This window comes from Canis lupus, unplaced genomic scaffold (assembly GCF_011100685.1).
Source record: "Canis lupus familiaris isolate Mischka breed German Shepherd unplaced genomic scaffold, alternate assembly UU_Cfam_GSD_1.0 chrUn_S1601H1791, whole genome shotgun sequence".
Taxonomy (NCBI): domain Eukaryota; kingdom Metazoa; phylum Chordata; class Mammalia; order Carnivora; family Canidae; genus Canis; species Canis lupus.
In genome coordinates, this window is record NW_023330441.1 from 65,372 (window position 1) to 72,040 (window position 6,669).

At 38.5% G+C, this 6,669-nt stretch overlaps 1 long non-coding RNA gene across 2 annotated transcripts in view; it reads left to right on the forward strand.

The window, feature by feature from the left end:
* LOC119878426 overlaps positions 1–6,669 on the forward strand; it is a 61,152-nt gene that overhangs the window by 20,789 nt on the left and 33,694 nt on the right. The window contains exon 1 of one of the 2 annotated variants that reach the window (XR_005386862.1): positions 3,333–3,560. The exons of the other annotated variant lie outside the window; for it this stretch is intronic. This is a non-coding gene — a long non-coding RNA (uncharacterized LOC119878426). Of the gene's footprint in view, positions 1–3,332; positions 3,561–6,669 lie in introns of those variants that run through there. 2 annotated transcript variants of the gene reach the window in all.

Here is a 6,669-nt window from a genome sequence, read left to right on the forward strand (position 1 = left end):
CTGAGATGACCGAACCTTGGCTGACCTAATGTGTCACTGCTTGGTCACTGGCAAAAGCGAAGGAGAGAATGTGGAAGGCACAGCACAAGCCAATAGTGCTTTGGAAAAACAACTCAACTAATGTCTTAGGTGGGTAAGCAGTGCTCTCTTCATGCAGATCTGTACTCTGAGTTCTCAGTTCCACTGAGGCACTGTGAAATCCCAAGTGAGTGCCATCCTTCTGTTCCCCTCTGCTCTATTTTATCAGGTCTGCAACATGAGTGTGGTGATAGTAGGGAGGAGAGTCAGAAAACAAGAAACAATGTCAGGGGAAAGGTGGCTTGGTCCTAGTTCTGCCTTGAGCACTAAAGTAGTTATGAAATTTGGATCAAGTTCACTCAACTTGGGATGCCTCAGTGGCTCAGTGGTTGAGCGTCTGCCTTTGGCTCAGGGCGTGATCCTGGAATCCCACATCAGGCTCCCTGAATGGAGCCTGCTTCTCCTCCCTCTGCCTATGCCTCTTCCTCTATCTGTGTCTCTTGTGAATAAATAAAATCTTAAAAAGAAAAAAGTTCACTCAACTTTGCTAGGCCCCGTTTTCCTCATTTGCAAAGGAGAGCTTTAGTTACCATATAATCTCTAAAGTTCCCTCTAATTCTAATGTTCTGGATTATTTTTGAACATCTACCAGCAAAGTTGTCCTTCACTTTTGTAAAACTTCACCCCCCCACCAAAGTGTAAATTTAATGAGATTCAAAAAAGGCTTAACCAGATAGCTTTTACAAACTCTGTTAGGATCAATGAGTTTCTAAGCTTCTCAAAATGTAACGGTTATACCCATAGTTTTGGATTTTGAATTGGAAGTATCAGGAGAAAAGAATGATGTCCATTAAAAAAGTATTTCCTAGCTTTGTACCCTGAAAAGGCCTAGAAACAGAGACCCAACTAGGAGCAGTGAGCACTCCTAGCAGAAAGATGAGCTTTCTGAAGTACACATCTGATCATGTGATGCCACTGTTAAAACCCTTGACTGTCTCACACAGTGTGTGGCTCCTAAACACAAATAGTGCAGTAGGGGATACCATACACAGCACTACTTCAAGTTTTGAAAAAGTAGCCAGTTTGTCTCATCCATAGAAACAAAGAGAAAGTCAAGCAAAATGGGGAGATAGAGGAATGTGCTCCAAAAGAAAGAATAAGAAAAAAAATCTCAGAAAAAGAAGTAGAACAGAGATAAGCAATGTGATTATGATTATGTGATTAAGCAATGTGAATGTGATTATATCCGTAAGGATCTTGATGAGAAACAGAATTTACCTCAGATTGGTTAGTGGAGAAAACTTAAATGAGAGTGCTACTTGAGTAAGTGACTGGGTGATGGGCACTGAGGTGGGTACTTAACGGGATGAGCACTGGATGCTATACTATATGTTGGCAAATCGAACTCTAATAAAAAAAAATACAAAAAAAATGTGCTACTTGCAGATAAATAGATAGGGTTAAGAAAGCAAACATGGAATGGAAGCTACTAAGAGATAGCCACAGGGGGAAGCTGTTACTACCCTAGGGTTGATGGAGAAGGAATGATTTGTTGGCTCACAATGAGTGCTGGAGGAAGGGCCAGAGGGCACAACCAGTTCTATTGATAAGACATCAAAGTGGGAAGGGAGTGGGGAAGAGATACAATGACCTTGCCTGGGGAGGATCCACTGGAGCTTCCCATTGTCCAAATTGTAAGGGAAATCAGCTGACAAGGGAGTCAGGTGATGCAGTCTGTGGTGGTTAGTTGGGTGTGGCACAGAGCAGGGCATAATAGGATAGAATATGGAGTTGAGCAGGGGTGAGGGTGAGATATGGCAAATGATGGATAATCAGCATGGGGATTCATAATATCTAGCTTGCTTAACAGTGTTATTAGGAGGACTAAAGGGGATGTTGGTGAAAGTACTTGTCACAGAGTGGGTGCTCAGTGAGTTCACAGCCTTTCTTTTTTATCATAATCCAGCCCCTGGAAGAGAGTAGATGCTAGCTAAATGTTTGGTAAACCAGTTTTAATGTTTCTTTTCATGCCGTTTTATTATTTCCTGTAAAATGAAGTTTAGTGGTTTCTATACCTCTCTCCTTTATGACCCCAAAAGAATTCCCTTCCTCATCAGGACTAGAGACCTGTGATTCTTCTCTTTCCCATGCTTTTTATTTTCTAAAAATTTTAATGGAAACTTTCAAGCACACCGAAAAATAGAATACAATAAACATCCATAGGTCTCTCATTCACTCTAAGAAAGTAATCAACAGCTTGCTTATCTTGTTTTCATTCATCCTCTCTACCTTTTTTCTCCCTAGCACATTTTAAAACCAATCATCATTTTGGTATAAACCTCTTTAGCCAATAAAGCCTTTTATGTTTTACTAAACCATTGGCTGTCTTCACTTCGGATAAAGCAAAGGTAAATTTTTTTTTTTATTCATAGAGATGCAGAGAGAGAGAGAGAGAGAGAGAGAGGCAGAGACACAGGCAGAGGGAGAAGCAGGCTCCATGCAGAGAGCCTGAGGTGGGACTCCATCCCGGGTCTCCAGGATCACGCCCTGGGCTGCAGGCAGCGCTAAACTGCTGCGCCACTGGGACTGCCCTAAAGGTAAATCTTTAATTTTATCTAATGTTCTATGTTCAAATTTTTCCAATTGTCTCAAGATGTCTTTTCTGATTAGTTTGTCCATATCAGTAATGGAACAAGGTCCCCACATCTGTAATTTCTTTGAATTCTAATCCAACCTGAGACTGGTGTCTGCCCTGGAGGCAAGTTGTTGTGAGGACCTGATATGGGGCATTTGGGGGCCACCCTCATGGGTAATAGTCCCTCCTGTGTTTTCTTGACCATCCACACAAAAGAGGCAGCTCCAGATCCCCCAAATTGTTGTTAGCTTTCCAGCCTACCCAATGCAGTGTAGTATTGAGGCTAGGGAAGAGGTGGTTTGAGAGGAGTTATCTGCCAAATAGAATAATGTGCTGTGATGTCTAGTCCAACTCCATTTATTTAAGACTCTTGTTTATTGTAGTACAGGTAGGGCTGGGGATGAAATGATGAGGATGCTGTGGCATAGGTTTAGGTAAAGTTCCTCAGCTGTAATCCTACCTTCTGATCTTAGTCTCTTATAAAATCAGCTGTTAGGGCTATGTGGCCATCTGTAGTTACAATCAAGAATAGAAATTAAAAAAAAAAAAGAAATTAAATGAGAATTAAAAAAATAAAAATAAAATCAGCTGTTAGAGATTCTAGAAAAAAAAAACAACCAAAAAACAAATTACCACCAAGCTTCTTTGGCCCCTTTCCTTTTGTGGCTTCTTTAGGGTCAAAGGAAATGTCTGTAATTCATGCACTGAGATGAAGAAGGAAGTTACAGGTTATTAAATCCAACCTTCCAACCAGTAGGAGACTGCCTCTGATGATAAGAACTAACACCGTGGTCAAGTGACTGAAAACTACGTCTGGGGGCTCCAAATCCTATCCCCTCCAGGGAATTACACAGCCTGTGTGTGAGCCTCGAGGGAATGAAGACTTTATAATTCTCACAGTTAGCAGGTATCTTCCTGGGTTTCAATGAAATCCCTCTTCCTCTGTTGGGAGGTTTGCTCTGTTGCTTCCCAGAATTTGGGAAGTGGGAGATGTAAATATATGATGGCTGGAAAATGCACTTTAATTTACAGTAGAAACAGTCTCTTTGCCTCAGTACAATTAGACTAAAAGTGTACCAGGCTCCTAAACACAAATAGTGCAGTAGGGGATACCATGCACAGCACTACTTCAAGTTTTGAAAAAGTAGCCAGTTTGTCTCATCCATAGAAACAAAGAGAAAGTCAAGCAAAATGGGGAGATAGAGGAATGTGCTCCAAAAGAAAGAATAAGAAAAAAAATCTCAGAAAAAGAAGTAGAACAGAGATAAAAGCAATATGCCTGATAAAAAATTTCAAGTAATGATCCTAAAGATACTCACTGGGCTGGAGAAAAGAGTGGAAGAACTCAATGAAAGCTTCGATAAAGAAATAGAAAATGTTAAAAATTGAATACAGTAACCAAACTAAAAACACACTAGAAGAGGTCAACAGTAGACAAGTGGATACAGAAGAACTTAGTCATCTGGAAAAGAGGGTAATGGAAAGCACACAGCTGAACGGAAAGAAAAAAAAAGAATTAAAAAAAATAAGGATAGATTAAAAGATCTCTTGGACAACATCAAGCAAACATTTGCATTATAGAAGTCCCAGAAGAAGAGAGAAAGGTATAGAAAACTCATCTAAAGGAAATATAAACTGAAAACTTGTCTAACCTAGGAAGGGAAATAGACATCCAAATCTAAGAAGCACAGAGTTCCTACCAAGATAAGCCCAAGGAGGTCCATATGATGGAACATAATAATAAAAATGTCAAAAGTTAAAGATAAAGAAGTCTTAAAAGCAGCAAGAGAGAAAGAAAGTTACTGCAGGAGAAAACCTATAGGCTATCAGCTGACTTTTGGGAGGGAGTGGCATGATATAGTCAAAATGCTGAAAGGAAAAAAAAAAAACCTATAAGAACACTCTACTTGGCAAGGTTATCATTCAGATTTTTTAAAATAAAGTATTTATTTAATTTTTAAAGATTTTATTACTTTGAGAGAGCAGGGGAAGGAGCAGAGGGAGAGAGGGGAGAAAGAATTTCAAGCAGGCTCCATGCTCAGTGGGGCTTGACCTCAAGACCCTGAGATCATGACCTGAGCCAAAAATCAAGAGTCAAATGCTTAAATGATGGAGCCATCCAAGTACCCCTATCATTGATATTTGAGAGATAATGAGTTTCCCAGACACACACACAAAGATAAAGGAGTTTATCACCACTAAATCAGCCTTACAAGAAATATTAAGGGGATTTCAGGTGGTAAAAGGCCATAATTAGACCTAAGAAAACTATGAATAAAAAGATGTAAAATATGAAATCATATACATAAAATGTAGAGAAGGGAGTAAAAAGGGAAGAGAAGGGGAAAAAAGAATTTTTTATTTATTTAGAATGTGTTTTAAAATAAATGACCAAATTAATATAGACTTCTATTTACTTACAATGTTATGTATGAGCCTCATTGTAACCACAAACCCAAAACTTAGGATACACAAAAAATAAAGAAAGCACAAAGAAAGAGAACAAGAGAAGAAACAGAGAAAACCACAAAAACAACCAGAAAACAAATTTTTTAAATGGCAATAAGTACAATATTATCAATAATTACATGTAAGTGGCCTAAATGCTCTGATCAAAAAGACACAGAGTGGCAGAATGGATAAAAAAGGCAGACCCATCTATATGCTACTTATGTGAGATGCACTTCAGACCTAAAAACATAACAGACTGCAGGTGATCAGATGGTAAAACATTTACCATGTAGCAATACTTTTATGAGACAAAATAGACTTTAAAACAAAGACCGTCACAGGAGACAGAAGAACATTACATAATGATAAAGGGATAAATCCCAAACCAAGATATAATGATTATAAATACCTATACATCTACCACTAGTGCACCTAAACACACAAAGCAAATGGTAACAGACATAAAAGGAGAAATTGACGGTAATACAATAGCAGCAGATTTTAACACTCCACTTACATCAATGGATAGGTCATCCAGACAATTAATAAGGAAATGATGCTTTTGAATGATACATTGTACCAGATGTACTTCACTGATATATAGAACATTCCATCCAAAAACAACAGAATACATATTCTTTGCAAGTGCAAATGGAACATTCTCCAGAATAGATCACATATTAGGCCATAAAACAAGTCTTAATAAATTTAAGGTTGTAATTCTACATCTTTTCCTACCAGTATGAAACTAGAAATTAATCACAGGAAAAATAAAACCTGGAAAGCTCACAAACATGTGAAGACTAAACAACCAATGGGCCAATGATGTAATCAAAATACATGGGGACAAATGAAGATGAAAACACAATGGTCCACAATCTGGGACACAGAGAAAGCAGTTTTAAGAGTGAAGTATATAGCAATACAGGCGTATCTCAAGAAACATTAAAAAACAAACAAACAAATCCAATCTCATACCTAAAAGAACTAGGAAAAGAAGAACAAACAAAACCCAAGGTGAGTAGAGGAAAGGTAATTCAGATCAGAGCAGTAATAAGTGAAATAGACACTAAAAAAGTAATGGGGGAAAAATTGATGAAACCAAGAGCTGGTTCTTGGAAAAGACAAACAGAACTGACACCCTTACCCAGACTCAAGAGGAAAAAAAAAAAAAAGACCCAAATAAATAAAATTAAAAATGAAAGGGAAGTTACAGCCACTAGAAGTAATAAATGAGATGTTCACTAATGGGAGTTTTTTAAGGATCAAGGACAAGAAGAGCTAGATGCAGTGGTGACCCCTTAGCTATTATCTGCTGCTGGTTGATTGTCCAAGGGAACAGTTGGGCAGATCAAGCCACCAAGTTGGCAGCCCATATAAAGACGACAAAACCTGCTAACTAAATATCAACCCCAATATTCCTGGAAGGATGGGAGGACCTCAGGAGAGCTAAGGATTGGAGATTTGGACACTGCACTGCTCCTAAAGCCAACTGGAAATATAATGAATCCTTATCCCAGAACCTCTTATGGAAGAAATGATTCTCCATATTCACCACTGCATCC